We start from the raw sequence: 16334 nt of genomic DNA, 5'->3' as shown, positions 1-16334 counted from the left end.
GAGCCACAAAATGTAAGATATACTTACTGGATCTTGAACAAAAGAAGACAGGATAGGAATAAAAAACACAGATACTAATGAAGGATGATGTTTAAAAATGATGTTAAGTTTGAATAGTCAGCAAAAGTAGAGGAAAGTTAGGGTGTAACATCCTGTTGATAACTATATCGGCAGAAATGAGACAACAATGGAGCACAAATTCAACTTGAGCCTTCTTAAAGAAGCTTATTCACTCTAAATGGTTTAGGAAACCACAGGAAACCTTTTTTAGGATGACCAGAAAGGTATTTCAAACCAGGACCCCACAGAATGTGAATATGGTGTGTTTGCCTACTGCTCACCTTCCCAGAATGCTGTAGTTACAAGTAAATTCCTCATATGGCCTAAAGTGACAGTCTATGACCAGTGAATATTGCTAGTACTAACTTATGGAAGTGAAACATGCACTTCAAATGCTCAAGCAGTTCAAAATTTGAAGGGTGCCCAAGAAGCAATTGCAAGACGTGTGTTCCACATCATCAGAAGTGACAGAAAAGCAGACAAATGGATAAGAGAAAAGGCAGGAATTAAAGATGTGATAGTGGCTGTTACAAAACTGGAATGGATATGGACCAGGAAACCAGCAAGGCAAAATGATGGAGATGCATTAAGGAGTTTCTGTGTTTGATTCCTCATGATATGAAAACAGGCTATAGGATGATGTAACTGAATATGGATTGATGGCATAAAGAAAACACCCAGGGCACAATTTGATGCAAAAAGCGAAAACATCATAATGTATGGGAAAATCTGGATAAGGCCTATATCCAGTGGTGGGGGACGACGGATGATGGGTCCCTGCTACAAAGAGAGACTTAAAACGCAAACTTAAACTGAAGAAATACATTTTAAATATTGGTGAATAGTGTTTATTTGTTCCTGCCGCAATACGTGATGTTTTGTTCTGTTGTGTTTAAGGGTGCCAAGACAACTAAGGCCATACGCACCCATCTCAGAACCACAGAACACAAAGACAAAAAAAGGAATGAAAAGTGACTACACATTAAGCCTAATCAATGGAAGGAAAGACAGCTAAAAAACAGTGACTTTCTCTTGGAGAAAGGGCCATAAAGTATGCCATAGAGACAATGGAGGTTCCAAACTAAACATTAAATGTCCTTCACCAGATTGTTACGACGGATAAAAAGTAAAACATGGCCAACAGCCCACACTCATTCACTAAAACAGCTGATAATTCACATAAATTAGAATGTAAGCAGTTGAAAAAGGGCATTCCATCAGGAAATGGCAAAGCATCAAAGGTTGATGACGATGGGCACAAATTGGTGGGGGTTACCACTTAACAAATGGAGATGGCTAAGCAAATAGTGCCCAATACGCAACCTGGCTAAAATGATCTCCATGCAGCCAGAGGGTTTAATTTCCTGGAACTTATTCCCACGAAGGGAAGTCCAGTGGTGATGCCAAGGTGACACAGAGATCATCAGAGGGAATGGAAGAACTAGCAGGCCGAGGTACGAAGACTGCAGCCTTGGTAGCAGCATCAGTGGCCTCGTTTCCCATCAGACTGATGTGGCCAGGGACCCACAGAAAAATCACAGTGGCTCCATCAAGAGTGAGCAAGTGAAAGCTTTCCCGGACCTGCTGCACTAAGGGATGGACGGTGTACAGCACACACAGGCTCTGAAGGGCACTGGGAGAGTTTGAGCAAGTGACACAGTCGAAAAGCCTGCGTTGCCAGATGTACTCAATGGTCTGACACAGGGCGAAGAACTCTGCTGTAAATACTGAGCAGTGCTCCTGAAGTCGATACCAAATATTGTCAGTGCCAATGACGAAGGCACATCCGACACCGTGGTCAGTCCAAGAGCTACCAGTATACACAAAGGTACTATCATGAAGTTCTGTGCGAAGGTCAATAAACTTACAGCGATAGAGAGTCTGGAGTAGTGTCCCCAGGAGGTGAATGAAGTCCAAGGTGAACATAGACAGCCACATGAAGCCAAGGTGGTGAAAGGTTCACCCCCATCAGGAACGTGGCAGATAGTGTGAAATTAAGCTGCTGGAGCAATAGCTGAAAGCAAACTCCAGTAGGTACAGAGAAGAGGTACGCACCCCATACAGTCAGTCAAAGAGTCATCAAAGAAGGAGGCACAGGATGGGTGGCCAGGCAAACAGCACGTATATTCGCTAATGAGAGCACCGTATCAGTACGACGGTGGTAGTTTGGCAGCTTCTGTATACGGATTCTCAATCGGGCTAGTGTGAAAGGTTCCAATGGCCCGTATGGATGCCATGATGGTGGATTGTATTGAGACGGTGTAAGATGGATGGATGTGCAGATGCATAAACAAAACACGCATAGCCTAGCTTCAAAAGGACAAGGGGTTGGCACAAATGGAGGAGGTGGTCCAATCTGCTCCTCAGGAAGTACCACTGAGGACACATAGGACATTGAGTGACTGGGTACAGGAGGTGGCCAGGTAAGACACACTGGAGGACCAAGAAAGTTTCCTATTGATCATAGGCCTCAGGAATTTTGTAGTTTCAATTAACGGAAAAGCAACAGACCCAAGATGTAAAGACAGTGGACGAAACCCATTGTTCCATCAGAAATTCATACAAACGGTTTCGTCAGTGGAAAAGTGAAAGCCATTGTCGATGCTCCACGAGTAAAGATGATTGAGACAATGTCGGAGATGCCACTCAAGGAGACAAGTCCAAGGAGAATGGCAATAGATGGCAAAATTGTCAACTAAAACGGAGCCGGAGATGCCCAGTGGGAGACAGGCCATAATAGCGTTATTGGCGATGACAAAGAGGACGATGCTCATGGCGGAAACCTGTGGCACACCGTGTCCAACAAGGCAGAACCCACACGTACCTTGAAAAATCTGTCTTCTAAAAATTCCTGAAGTAAATGGGGCAGGTGGTCTCGGAAACCCCACATGTAGAGAGTACTGGGGACATCAGTCCTCCAACAAATGCCGCACACTTTATCCAAATCAAAAAACCTGGCCACAGTCTGGTATTTCCAAAGAAAACTGTTCATGACACAGACTGACAAAGTGACTCGATGATCAACTGCAGAAGGTCACACTCGAAATCCACATCAGTAAATTGTTAGGCTCGAGCCACCATACCAGCTGGGCATGAATCATACATTCCATCACCTTGCAAAAACAGCTGGCGAGAGAAATGTGGCGATAACTACAAGGAAGGTATTTGTCCTTACCAGGCTTAGGTATGGATATGACAGTGGCTTCAGCCCAGTGTCTGGAAAATGTGCCCTCTGCCCACATGTGATTGTACATATGAAGGAGAAAGTGCTTGCCCACAAAAGAAAGGTACTGCAGCAACATCTGAATGTGAACATCGTCTGGCCCTGGGACTGAGGATGGGGATGAAGCCAGAGCACGATCTGGCTCCCTCATAGTACAAGTGGCGTTGTAGCACTCACGATTCTGAGAAGAGAAGAGTGTCACCCGAGCCTCCTTCAATCACTTCTGATGGAGGAAGACTGGGTGATAGTGCGTGGAGCTCAAAATTTCTGCAAAATAGCAGCCCAAGGTGTTGGAGATAACAATAAGGTCCACAATGACATCATCTGCTATGGTCGGCCTGAAAACTGGAGGATCATACTCCATAGAGCCATCGGAGGTAAGCCCACACGGCCGAAGAGGGAGTGGAGCTGTTAAAAGAACTACTAAATCCAGCTAGCTTGTTTTGCTATCCCAAAGAATGCAGTGAGACTGTGCATACAACTGTTTATATCAAATGCAGTTCACCACCGTAGGACAGTGGTTAAAAATGTGGAGAGCATGTCTCTGAACCGATTTGCATTGGGGCACGTCTCAGTTCACCAAGCATCCAGGACACACAGCGGTAAAGATGAAGTGAGAGGAATGGAATGTTCTGCAACAGTAAGGATACACTTGATACGGTATTCTACCTGTTCATCACAGCAGGGCAAATGTTGTTTGTCGAAGGTCATGAGGAAGGAGTAAAGCCTCCTATTTGCCATGAAAGCTGCCATTTGGGTTTGCACGTACATGCGGTAGGAGTCAGCAAACCAATAGCACGTGGGAAATGGTCTCTCCAGTATGTGTCAGAGAGAATGGACCACTCGAGATGACGGGAAAGCTGGGCAGTGTAGAAGGAGAGGTCCAAATGGGAATAGGTGTGCGTGGAGTCTAAAAGGAACATGTGTGCTCCAGTGTTAAGACAGATGAGGCTGAGTTGATTGAGGAACTCAGCCAAGAGGGCATTTCTCACACAGGTTCTGGGAGAGCCCCAAAGGGGATGGTGAGCATTAAAGACACTGAGCAGCAAAAAGGTGTGAAGGAAATGCCCAACAAAATCATTCAAATGACTCTGAGCACTATGGGACTTAACATCTGAGGTCATCAGTCCCCTAGAACTTAGAACTACTTAAACCTACCTAACCTAAGGACATCACACACATCCATGCCTGAGGCAGGATTCAAACCTGCGACTGTAACGGTCGTGCAGTTCCAGACTGAAGTGCCTAGAACTGCTCGGCCACAGCAGCCGGCGAAATGCCCAACAATGTGGGCAAGTCTGTCCTGGTGACACCCCACAGAGGGAAAATGTGAAGTGAGCAAGGAAAATGCACGCTGCAGCAGCTACCAACTGGGTGTTTAATTGAGATGGTTTGACTATGAAAATTGTCATCGATGAGCAGCATGACTACCCCATGAGATGGAATACAGTCCTCAGGTGGAAGGTCAAAGCGGACCGGAAATAAATGCAAGAGATCAAAGTGGACCAGAAAGAAATGTGAGAGGTCAAAGTGGTCATGAGGACATAATTTTCTCTCCTCCTTATTGGATTTAAGGCCGGAAAAATTCCATTGGAGGTGAGTGATGATAAGGAAAGGGGAGAGGGAAAAAAATGAAGGGTTGTCACCTCGGTGGCTGCCGAGTGCCGGCCTTCAAAGACTCTCTGCAGTAGGATCCTGCTGAAGGATCCTGCTCAATGAGATCTATAGAGGCATCGGCATTCTCCCTCAGTCAGTCTGCAGAATACAGGGCAGAAAAACAGTTGGCTGTGCACACCAGCGACACAGAGGTCGGCCAGGTGAGGGTATAATGTGGCTACACCATTGAAGAGGATCTCCCAGTCAGCAAAGGAGAAGATTGTTTGCATTTGTTGGACTTCTTGGAGCCTTTGTGGTTGGCAAATGATGATTCAGATGTTTGTTGGCTTTGTGTGGATATTTCTTTTGTCCTTTCTGGCCTGCCGGTTGTGCAGCAGGTGATTTCACGGCTCGAGTCGAGAATTTGATGGCTTGTTGCACAGCGGGAGGAGAAGGAGATGAGGGTGCTACCATGACACTGTCAAATTTAAATCAGTGCTGCTGAATCTGAGGTCGCATGTCTGCATGGCTACGTCCTTTGTGGGGCAAGATGTAACAAGAACAGTACTACTAGTGCCAGATGGTAAAATGCAAGTTTTCTGACTAGCCAACAACTTGCGAGCGACAGGGAAAGGCACTTTCTCCTTCACCCAGACCTCCTGGATGGCCCACTCATTGAGATACATGGGACAATCATGGGAGGGGGCATGGTCACCATTGCAATTGATACAGCGGGGAGAAGAAGGCGGAAAATCGCCCTCGTGTGGATCCATACCACAGGTTAAACTTTTGGCCAGGTGTCAACAGGGCATTCGAGTGTGACTGTAAGAATGACATTGGTAACACTACATCAGGTTTGGAATGTAAGTTTGGATTTCCGCCTCTGTCAGACCATTGAGCAGCCTAGTGTGATATCACCATGCAAACACTTTAGCATTCAATGGACCTCGAGATGAACAGAATAGATGTGAAGGGGTGAAGCTGCAAGCAGTTGCTACACTTGAGAATCACAGGTAGTCTCCAAAAGCAAAGTGCCATTGTGTGAATGGGAGCAGGATTTCACAGGGCCAGCAATTGCATCAACACATTTCTGAATGATAAACAGATTAACCATAGCAAAGGGCTGACCACTTTCAGTACAGGGTACCATGAGTACAGCTGGGAGGTTCTTTGAATTGTTAGTCTCATTCCATTTACGTTTAGTAGATTTCAGCTGACAAGATGATGATTGGGTCATTGCAAGAAAATGCCCCATGTTAGCCAGAGTCTCTAGAGACGGGATGCTCCTTCCAACTGCAGGACCCCCCCCCCCCCCCCCCCCCCCGCCCCTCAGATGATTCTTTGGTCACCCAAGTCACAATCCCCAAACACCTGACAGAGGTACCAGTTGGCAATTTGGGAAGGTAACAGCTCAGGCAATCACCCCTCCCTGTGCCTGGCCAGTACCAGAGTGCACTGCAAACCCTACCTTCAATCGGGCTGGTAATTACACATTACCCAGTCACCTGTTACACATCGGACACATGGGAAGGCCTTCAGGAATGCACAGGGAGGAAGAATCTCATTTTCTGAAGTGGGGAAACATAGGAGAAGGGGAATGAGGAAAGAATAAAGGAACAGAAACCAGTGGGTGGACTGTTCTGATGTCAGGCTACTGAAAATGCAAAACACATCACCAAAAATATCCCAGACATGTTCCCCAAGGGACAGGAAAAAAAATAGCAAGAGGCTAGACATCCACCACAGAAGGGGAAAGATGCTGCAAAGGCTGGGGCCCGGTGATAGCCAAGCACGAACTCACCAAAGAGTCATTAGCCCTCTGGTGGGAGCAATACATGATGGTGGCACATTTGATTTGGTGTATATGTGTGGGTACAGGGTGGGGGGTGCAACCAATTTCACATAGTCTTTAGCGCAGAGACCAGTATCGATAATTGTGGTGCTTTAGTAAATTCTGCAAGACTCTGCTGTATCTGTTTTGTGCCCACCACCAACTGGGTGTTAAGTGTCAGCTAATTGTGTTGTTCCTTTACTTCTTTATATTTCTCCATCCTCCCAACTATCACCCACTATCTTCCCTTTTGTCCAAGTTTTCCTCATTTATGTTTCTGTACCTGCTGGCTTTTTTGTTACATCTAATGTGCTACATACTCTCCATGTCAGTTCTAATCCTTTGGTTTTCATATTTACACCGAGACAGCCATCCGGTTATTGCTTTCTGTTTTATACTTTTTTTTTTTTTACTATGCTTTTTTTTAAACTGGGGTCTCGGACACGTTCTTACTCAAACCCTGACCACTTCAAACTCTTTCCTCTCCTTAGGCAGATGGAATAACTTTCAATTCGGAAAGTTAACATTTGCTGGTATATATATGTGTCAAGTAGATGCATTTTTAATCTTTGCTCCACTATGTCATCAATTTGGAGATTCTGTTATAAAGAATAATTTGAGAGTTCATAGACTATAAAAGCAATCTGTCAGCACAAACGTACAGTTGCAGAAAAAGCCAAAATTAAAAGTTCACAGGTAATTTATATCACACATAGTATAAAGGGTGTACCATAATTAATAGCATAAATGCATACAGTTGAAAGTACACAATATTAGAAGCAAAAAATTCTCAGTAAATACAAGTGCACAAGTGGACTGTTTGTCAGATAATTTTGACTTTGTGGTTACCAGCCACTACTAATGTGATTCTGTGTAAACACTGCATGCCAGTCTGTGGTGTGGTCTTTGTTCACATTTTCAAGATGGGGAGTTGCAAACAGAATGGCTACAATAGTGTAATATACAGTCAGAGTACCACTCCTGGCGTTTATTTGTAGAGCGTCAGTTGTGTTATATTAGTGTTGATGGCAACAAGGAACATTACAGTAACAAGGAATATATGGCTATGCAATTTACGTATGGCAATGCACGGGAGGCTGCACACTTTTACTGAGAAGCTTATGCCTCCGAAAGACACTCCGAGAGTTGAAGATTTACAAGAGTGCAGCAATATCTCCAAGAAACTGGAAGCTTTGGACATGCTGTGAGAATGAGTAGGTCTGAATGAATTACACATATGCTTGAAAATGTGGGCTGGAAACAGTGAAGCAGTCTCCACAAGGAGACCTGCAACACAGTAGTGTTTGTAGGCTAATGCTTCACAAGGCAATATAACCTTACCACCTTCAATAAGTTGAGTTTCTTAGGCAGACTTTGGTCCTAGACTAACGTTCTGACAGTGGATGCAACAATAAGTTGTAAGCAGCTCTACGTTTGACAATAACATTTTATTTACCGATTAAGCAGGATTCGCTCATCATGGTCAGTTTAATTATCACAATTCTCACGTTTGGAGTCATCTAGGCTCCAACGTACATGCTGTGAACAAGTCTGCACATCACTGACATTACTCAGTGAATGTGTGGTTACTAGGAGATTTTCGTATTGGGCTGTACTTGTGTTCAGTGGATGAAATTATCATTGGTTTCTGTGGCATCATCTTACAGGGTTGCTAGTTTTCTTACAGCGGTGCCAGAGGATGTGGTACACACACCGAGCACTGACACATTTTTCTGCTACAGTGAGATGACATCTAATGTGTCAATAGGGCCAAAGATAGACTGGCTGAGGAGGATCTGTTCTGTAGCCCCCAGTACTGCCTGATATGAACCCCACAGATTTCTGTGCTTAGGACCACCTTAAAGGTGTTGTGTTCACCATTCCAGTTAACATGGTTGAAGTGTTGGAATAGAGATTTGTAAATGCTTGCCATAATTTCAAAATGATCCAGACACGGTTGAAAAGATTCGAAACTCATTGTGGCAATGGGAATAGTCCTGCATCTGAGTACAAGCATGACATTTTTACATTCACGTAACTGGTGTTGCGTTCATTCAAAATATGCACTACTGCCAAAGTATCTCTAATAACATTTGTTAATGTTGTACATTATTGTAACCTTTTCCTAACTGGTATGACGTTCACACAGAATAGAATCAGCGGTGGCCAGTAATGACAAAGTTGCAAACCATTGACTGTTTCTTTTACTTATAACAGTTTATAAAGGAAAGGCATGAAGGTATTAACTACAACTTGTCTCTTTGTAAGAACAATGAATTGTGAAACAATGCATGGGCGTAGTTAATGGTATTAATTTGTGGAATTATCACATATTTAGATGGGAATCCAAACAGGCGGTCAGGACTCCCCACCCCCTCAAAAAATTATTTTAGTAAAAGAATTTATATTTTTCTCTTTTCGAGATGACTTTTGTTGAAAATTACAGGTTTTTTTGTAACACACACCAGGATACTCAGCTGCATCCTGCAGAAAATACACCAGCCAGGTAGAGGTGTCCATGCATGGGCTGACTGCATCTGCCACCAACGAGCCCGACACCATCCATGAGTCCACAGGCAGAATTGGCAAACGACAGGAAGCTGAGGAGAAAACGAGAGAAAGACTGACTTCCCTAATGCAGGCAGCGACAGCTGATTCATAGTCTGGCACTTTTCCACTGAGTCACATGTTGTGTAAATCAAGTTGTTAGAATTTCTAGCGGTTATAGCTTTTAAATCAACTGCCTAATGCATTTACTTTACGAGGGTCACTCCAAAAGAAATGCAAACTATTTTTGTAAAAATACAGTTTTCATTCTGCATGTGTGAAAGTTTTACAGTGTGTAGATACATCCTTCCCACTTGTTTTCGAACCTGTTCCTGTCAGTGGCGCCATCACAACTTGTCTTCAAGATGGCTGTTACACTTGACGTTTGTCAGAAGCAACGTGCTGTCATAGAATTCCTGTGCTGTGAAAACGAGACAGTGGGAAACATCCACAAGAGGTTGAAAAAGGTGTATGGAGATGCTGCTGTCGATCGCAGTACAGTTAATCGGTGGGCAAGCAGGTTACGTGGTGAAAGCGGGCACAGCAATATTGAGGATTGTCCTCGCAGCGGCAGGCCTCGTACTGCACACACTCCAGAGAATGTGCAGTGTGTTAACGAATTGGTGACTGCTGACTGATGCTTATGTGACGACACTGAAGAAACTTCAAGCTCGACTGAGTCGTGTTTGACCATATCAGCAAAAGCAGGGTGTTTTGCTGTTGCACGACAATGCACGGCCACAGGTCAGTCAAAAAACCGTGGAAGCGATCACAAAACTCGGATGGACAACACTGAAACACCCGCCTTACAGCCCTAACCTGGCTCCATGTGACTATCATCTTTCTGGGAAACTGAAAGACACTCTTCGTGGAACAAGGTTTGAAGATGATGACTCCCTTGTGCATGCTGCCAAACAGTGGCTCCAAAAGGTTGGTCCAGAATTTTACCATGCGGGTATACAGGCGCTGGATCCAAGATGGCATAAGGCAGTTGAAGGGGTTGAAATTATGTGCAGAAATGAAAATATTGTTCCTAAAGGATGTATCTACACACTGTAAAACTTTCAAACATGTAGAATAAAAGATGGATTAAAAAAAAATAGTGTGCATTTCTTTTGGAGTGACACTCGTAGAACTATGCCATGTTGAAAGTTGGAGTAATAGCAAAATAGCAAATTATAAGTTGGCAGAGTATGGAGGGGGGGGGGGGGGGGGGGGAGTAAGACATGGAAACAATCTCCCTACCCACATGGTCCTCTCAGAACTGAACCCTGGATCCCCACCTGCACACAATAGAACATACGTTGTTTGCTGTGATACATAGTCATTCATCAATAACATTGCCCAGTTTGTTGCAATCATTAACAAAAAGTATACTTTGCTTATTAATGCTATGATGAGATTCAATGTGAAGTTATTATTTGTGAATGTGCCAAGAAGGAGACCACAAGCATTTTATGCAAATCCCTGGCACCTGACACCTGTGAAATACTGATGATTGTGATGACCCGTTTCATGTGGATAGCAAGCTCTACGAACAGCTAGAGGAGGTCACTTTGGGCAGTCTGTTAGTTGACAGTTCATTCGTGGAGAATTCTGAAAGACAGACATGGCAACTCGTAAACGTAAGGTGTTTTACAGGTATGTCAATGACACACACAAATGCAACTCACACACACATGACTGCAGTCGCGTGCACGTGTATATATATGTGTGTGTGTGTGTGTGTGTGTGTGTGTGTGTGTGTGTGTGTGTGTGTGTTTTTTGTCATCTAATTTTGTCAAAGGCCTTACTGACCGAAAGCTTTATTTATGACAGTCTTTTTGTTGTGCCTATCTGCGACTCGGCATCTCTGGTATACGGTGAGTAGGAACTTCCCTTTTCATAATATTGTTACTATATATTACACTTATTTACTTCCAGGATAAATTGTAGCTCCCTGCACCAATCATCAATTCTCTCTAAGTCTTCTGGCATTGCAAACTTCCTGTAGACATCAGCATCGTCTGCTTGTGGTGGTATGCACAACTGCCCATTTTGAGATGTGGTGCAGTTGAAGCAATATAAAACAAATGTATCCACACTTTTCAAATGTTCAGGTAAGCTTTAAAATAACGTTTTCAGAAGTCTAGCCTAGTCACCACAGCATCACCTGCATACGCATCCAATATACGTTGCACACATCTCCTCCTCCCCCCTCTCTGTCTCGACCTCTTCCTTCCTTGATCTCTCTGCCCGCCTCATCTTCCCAGCTCCATCTGTCCCACCTCCTCCTCCTCCTCACTCTCTCTGTCTCTACATCTCATCTTACCCCTCTTTGTCCACTTCCTCTGTCTCTTCTTTGTGATTGCATCTCCTCCTCCCCCTCTCTCTGTCCATCTCGTCCTATTCCTCTCTGGCTTTCCACCCCCTCTCTCTGTCCACTTCACCCCCCCCCCCCCCACCTTTTCTTGCCCATATCTCCACTGTTACGCAATCTAGAGGGTTGTAACCCCCACAGTGCTGATTCTCATATAGCAAGCAGTGCAGCATTTCATTGAAATCGCTCCAGTAGTTTAGGAGGAGGTGGTGGACTCTCTCTCTCTCTCTCTCTCTCTCTCTCTCTCTCTCTCTCTCCCTCTCTCTCATTCATTCTCTCTCCCCTCTTTTTGTTCATTTCCTTTCTCTGACCATTTCCTCCTCCCCTCTCTCTTCCCATTTCCGCCTCCCTCTTTTTCTTTTCCACCTGCCCACTATCCCTCTACACCTTCCACCTCCCTCATGCATCTCCCTCTCCTCCATTCTCTCTGTCCATCCCCTCCTCTATCCATCTCAATTTTTCACCAGCCGTTCCCACTGGCACCCCAATAAAGTTCAGGAAAGCAGGCTGATATTACTCCAATATAGCACAACTGTCATGCAAGGCAGACTACATGCCGGGGACCAGAAAACAGTTGCTTGCCCATGACACGTAGGCTGCTGTGCAAAGCAGGTTGATTTGGCTGGTCAATTATGTTCCGACACAACATGCCTGTCATGTAGGGCAGCCTATACAACAGGGACTGGAAAAAAACACGTTTGTGCCCATATCTCCAACCCTATTGGAACTAGTTGGTTAGAAACCCCATAATGCTGATATTCATAAGGCTTGATGTTTCTGTGCCAGATTTGGTTGAAATCAATCCGGGGTTTGGGAGGAGATCCCAGACACACATACATACATTCTACTTTATGACACATACAAAAATCACACCCTGAAAACCCATTTTTAATTAGAGTGCATTCTTATTAGTTACAATTAGATTTTACTGAATGCCTTTGCTAAAACTAGAATTTACTGCTGGTCAAAAGTGAATGTCATTCAAAACTGGTTTTAACTTCACAAAACATATTTTGGCAAAACTGATTCAGTTAAAACTGTTTTGACCCTTACACGTGATGCAACAGAGTTAATTGTGATTGATCGAGTGACGTCCCCTGATTCAGGCGGGAAAAGTTGATCGAAAAGCAGCCCTCCTGGGTACATCTGTCCAGCACATACAGATCGACTGATATATATTTCTCACGGCGGGTGTAAATCAGGAAATGCGATAGAAAGAAGCATTTTTAAGATGGATATTACAGACTGGGGAACACAAAAAGTAAAACCTCTACAATAGGATTACAAATGAAACTTAGTGATACATTAGTGGACAAAACTGAAGCTCAATTAACTGAAAGAGAGAGACACGAACAGCTCAGGAAATTAAATCAGTCCAGAGTTATTAATATTTATGCATTGCTAAAGTTAGCGACGTAAGAAAAGGCTACGAAGTACTACTTCACGTAGACAAAATTTTGGATGTTACTGAAGCAGCTCATATGGCTGTTGATCACAGAGGCCAAGACAAACTAAAAACTGAAACTTCAAGAAAATATGTGAACATTACAATATTTGAGTGTCTGTGTGCAAAACCTGTAAGCGTAAAATGAAGGTGAAGAAAAGGAACTTGTTTTGAAACCTATGCTTCATTCAGAAACGAACAGTCATTGACAAGTTAATCGAAACGACATGCAAATGCAAGAAGATAACAGATATAAGTTTATAATGCTATATGAGTACCACATGATAAAATTAGTTACCATGCACTGCAAAGCACAAGAGCCATGGAAGTGGCATGTCAATTAACAGGTATATTTTTGTGTTTGGTGCTCCTTGTCACTCTGATGATACCAAAGAATTTGTTAATTCTGTCACAAATGGTCTGACTTCATTTTGGCACTGCTGTAAACTGGTTCATGAAACCCAAGGCACAGCCAAGGTCAAAGTCCTATTGAACGCGCTAACCAAGGCATTGAAAAAGTGTTGGCTTTATGGATGCAAGATGACAATACCATAAATTGGTCAAACAGCTTTCCTTTTGAAATTGGTCAAACAGCCTTCCTTTTGCCTTTTGTACAGTTTGTGGAAAATCTGGCACTTCATTTTGGTATCAAGCAATCACCATATGAAGTCATGTTTGGTACAGTCCTGTGAACAGGACTTATGACTTCGAGTTTGTCTCTAGATGTTATTAAGGAAATATGAGACGGTTTTGACAGAGTCTTTAAGTAAAATTATTATGATAGATGAAGCAAATGATATAGATATATTACATAACTCAAAAGAGGTAATGGCTTTAGCAGTGGTCAGCTGCAGTCAGTGAATAAGACCCAGAAGCCATATCTAGTACAAGTTCAGACTCTTAAATAATTGCAGATAGTGATACAGATCTAGAAGCTGCAGCTAGTGCAAACTGACAGTCCCAGATAACAGTAGCTAGACAAGACACTCATGAAACCTTGACAAACAGACCAAGAGAATAAAACAGGCTTTGGATTCAATACACATACCTATAGAAATCAGTAGTAATACAATTATAGCAATTCCTAATGTCGATAGAGGAAAGAGAGATCTTCGCAATATTATAGGAGTTGTTCTTCTAAAGGATGAACAAGGTCTCCACAAGACTGGAACAAAATATGGAATGCTTGACAAAATGGACTGTACTGTTGAACTGATTTCAATAATAAGAGCAGAATGTTGTTACTAACAGTTTCAGTGGCTCATTAGTTCAAAGCACTATTTAATGTTGCTAATATGCAAGTAATTCATTAATGTTTGAAGGTTTAATATTTTTACTGTAATACACATAGAGTGCAGAATCACCTATTAAATACCTAATCACTTGTTAAGTAAGCTAACTATACGTGTTTCTTCAGGTGCGAATTTGGTGTGTCCAAAGAAAAATTATTACTTTTAGAAGAAGTGCCAGAGACAAATTTCTCTTCAAGAACTGTTGCCAAGACAGCAGCCTTAGGAACAGGACGAGGATTTGTTTGCTGTGTGTACAAGCAGGCATATATGTTAAAAAGATACTTTTGCAAGGAAAAAAAGGCAACCTGTATAACTCAAAACTTACTTGTTCCCTTTTTTATTAAGACTCAAGCTACTTTCGTTAAACGTATCAGATTAATTCACATATTTTTAAGGTATGATTATTTTCATTTCACATTTTTTAATTACTGCTGCCGACAATGCTCTGTAAACAATACTTTTTTTTTTTTAATTCCAGTCAACATGTAATTGGTTTTGATTGAATTGTTTCCCCCAAACAAGTTTCTCAAGCTAATGTGCCAGTTTCATCTAACTTTCAAAGTTAAAACTGGGTTCATCTAAAATTCAAACCTTTATAGTGGTATGTTCTAGTTATATATAGGAAATTATACAAAGGCATTCAATATAAACTAGTTTTAACTAGAGAAAACACATTCTAACTAAAAATCAGTTTTGACTGCAACATATGTAATGGCCCTGTAAGGCTCTTTTTGGGTACCCCAAAATTACCTTCACACCTCTTGATTTTGACTTATTAAGAATAACACACTGAGTTCTCTCTCCTAGAATGTCCTGAATCCTGTCACAAATCTGGTCCACTACTCAACAGGCTCATATTTTGTTCACTAAGTGACAATGTGAAACACCATTGGATGCCTTCCTAAATTTCAGGAACATTACGTCAACTTAGATGTCTTTGCCTATGGTCCTCTGAACATCATGGATAAACAGTGTGAGCTGAGTTTCACAAGATTTCTGTTTGCAGAATTAATATTGGTTTTCATAGAGTACATTTTCAGTCTCCAGAAATATCATAATGCATGAGCACAGAAAATGTCCCATAACAATATAATGAAAAGGGTAATTGTTGCTCACCATATAGTGGAGATGCTGAGTCACAGAAAGGCACAACAAAAGACTGTCGGAAAGTTTGTAGCTTTCGGCCAACAAGGCTTTGTCGAAAGTAGACAACATACACACACGCACACACAACTCGAACACACATATGACCACGGTCTCTGGCAGCTAGAGCACTGCAAGCAGCAGGGCATTATGGGAGAAGCAACTGTTTGAGGGTAAGGAGGAGATTGGGGTGAGGAGGGGGAGGGATAGCAGGGTAAGTGTTGGGGACAGTAAAGTGCTGCTGGGAGTGTGCAAGGACAAGGTGGAGAGTGGGGGTAGCTACATACAGTTGGGAGGTTATATGGAGAGTGGGGTTTGCAGAAAAGGAGAGACTATGGTGGAATAGAGGGTTGTGTAGGTACTGGGAATAGGAGCAGGGAAGGGGCTAGATGGATAAGACAATCACTAATGAAGGTTGATACCAGGAGGGTTAGGGGAATGTAGAACATATTGCAGGGAGAAAACTCACCTGCGCAATTCAGAAGAGCAGGTGTTGGTGGTAAGGATACAAATGGCACAGGCTGTGAAACAGTCACTGTAATGGAGAGTGTCATGTTGCACAGTGTGTTCAGCAGCAGCGTAGTCCAGCTGTTTCTTGGCCACAGTTTGTTGGCAGCCAATCATGCAGACAGACAGCTTGTTGGATGTCATGCCCATTTAGAATGCAGCGCAGTGGTTGCAGCTTAGCTTGTAGATCACATGACTGTTTTCACAGGTCGCCCTGCCTTTGACAGGGTAGGTGATGTACTTGACAGAACTGGGGTAGACAGTGGTGGGAGGCTATATGGGACATGTCTTCTATCTAGGTCTACTACAGGAATATGAGACACGAGGCAAAG

The 16334-nt window shown here is 43.1% G+C and overlaps 1 protein-coding gene across 4 annotated transcripts in view; it reads right to left on the bottom strand.

Annotated features, from left to right (window-relative positions):
* LOC124619694 (zinc finger protein 594-like) overlaps positions 1-16334 on the bottom strand; it is an 83114-nt gene that overhangs the window by 24721 nt on the left and 42059 nt on the right. For 2 of the 4 annotated variants that reach the window (XM_047146247.1, XM_047146248.1), the window contains exon 1: positions 9176-9654. The exons of 1 other annotated variant lie outside the window; for it this stretch is intronic. The gene's annotated coding sequence lies outside the window, so the exon portion shown is untranslated. Of the gene's footprint in view, positions 1-9175; positions 9655-16334 lie in introns of those variants that run through there. One more of the 4 variants, XM_047146245.1, reaches the window with a different exon arrangement.

Source organism: Schistocerca americana, chromosome 6 (genome assembly GCF_021461395.2).
Source record: "Schistocerca americana isolate TAMUIC-IGC-003095 chromosome 6, iqSchAmer2.1, whole genome shotgun sequence".
In the NCBI taxonomy this organism is placed as follows: domain Eukaryota; kingdom Metazoa; phylum Arthropoda; class Insecta; order Orthoptera; family Acrididae; genus Schistocerca; species Schistocerca americana.
This window is presented reverse-complemented; position numbering and strand designations above follow the sequence as displayed.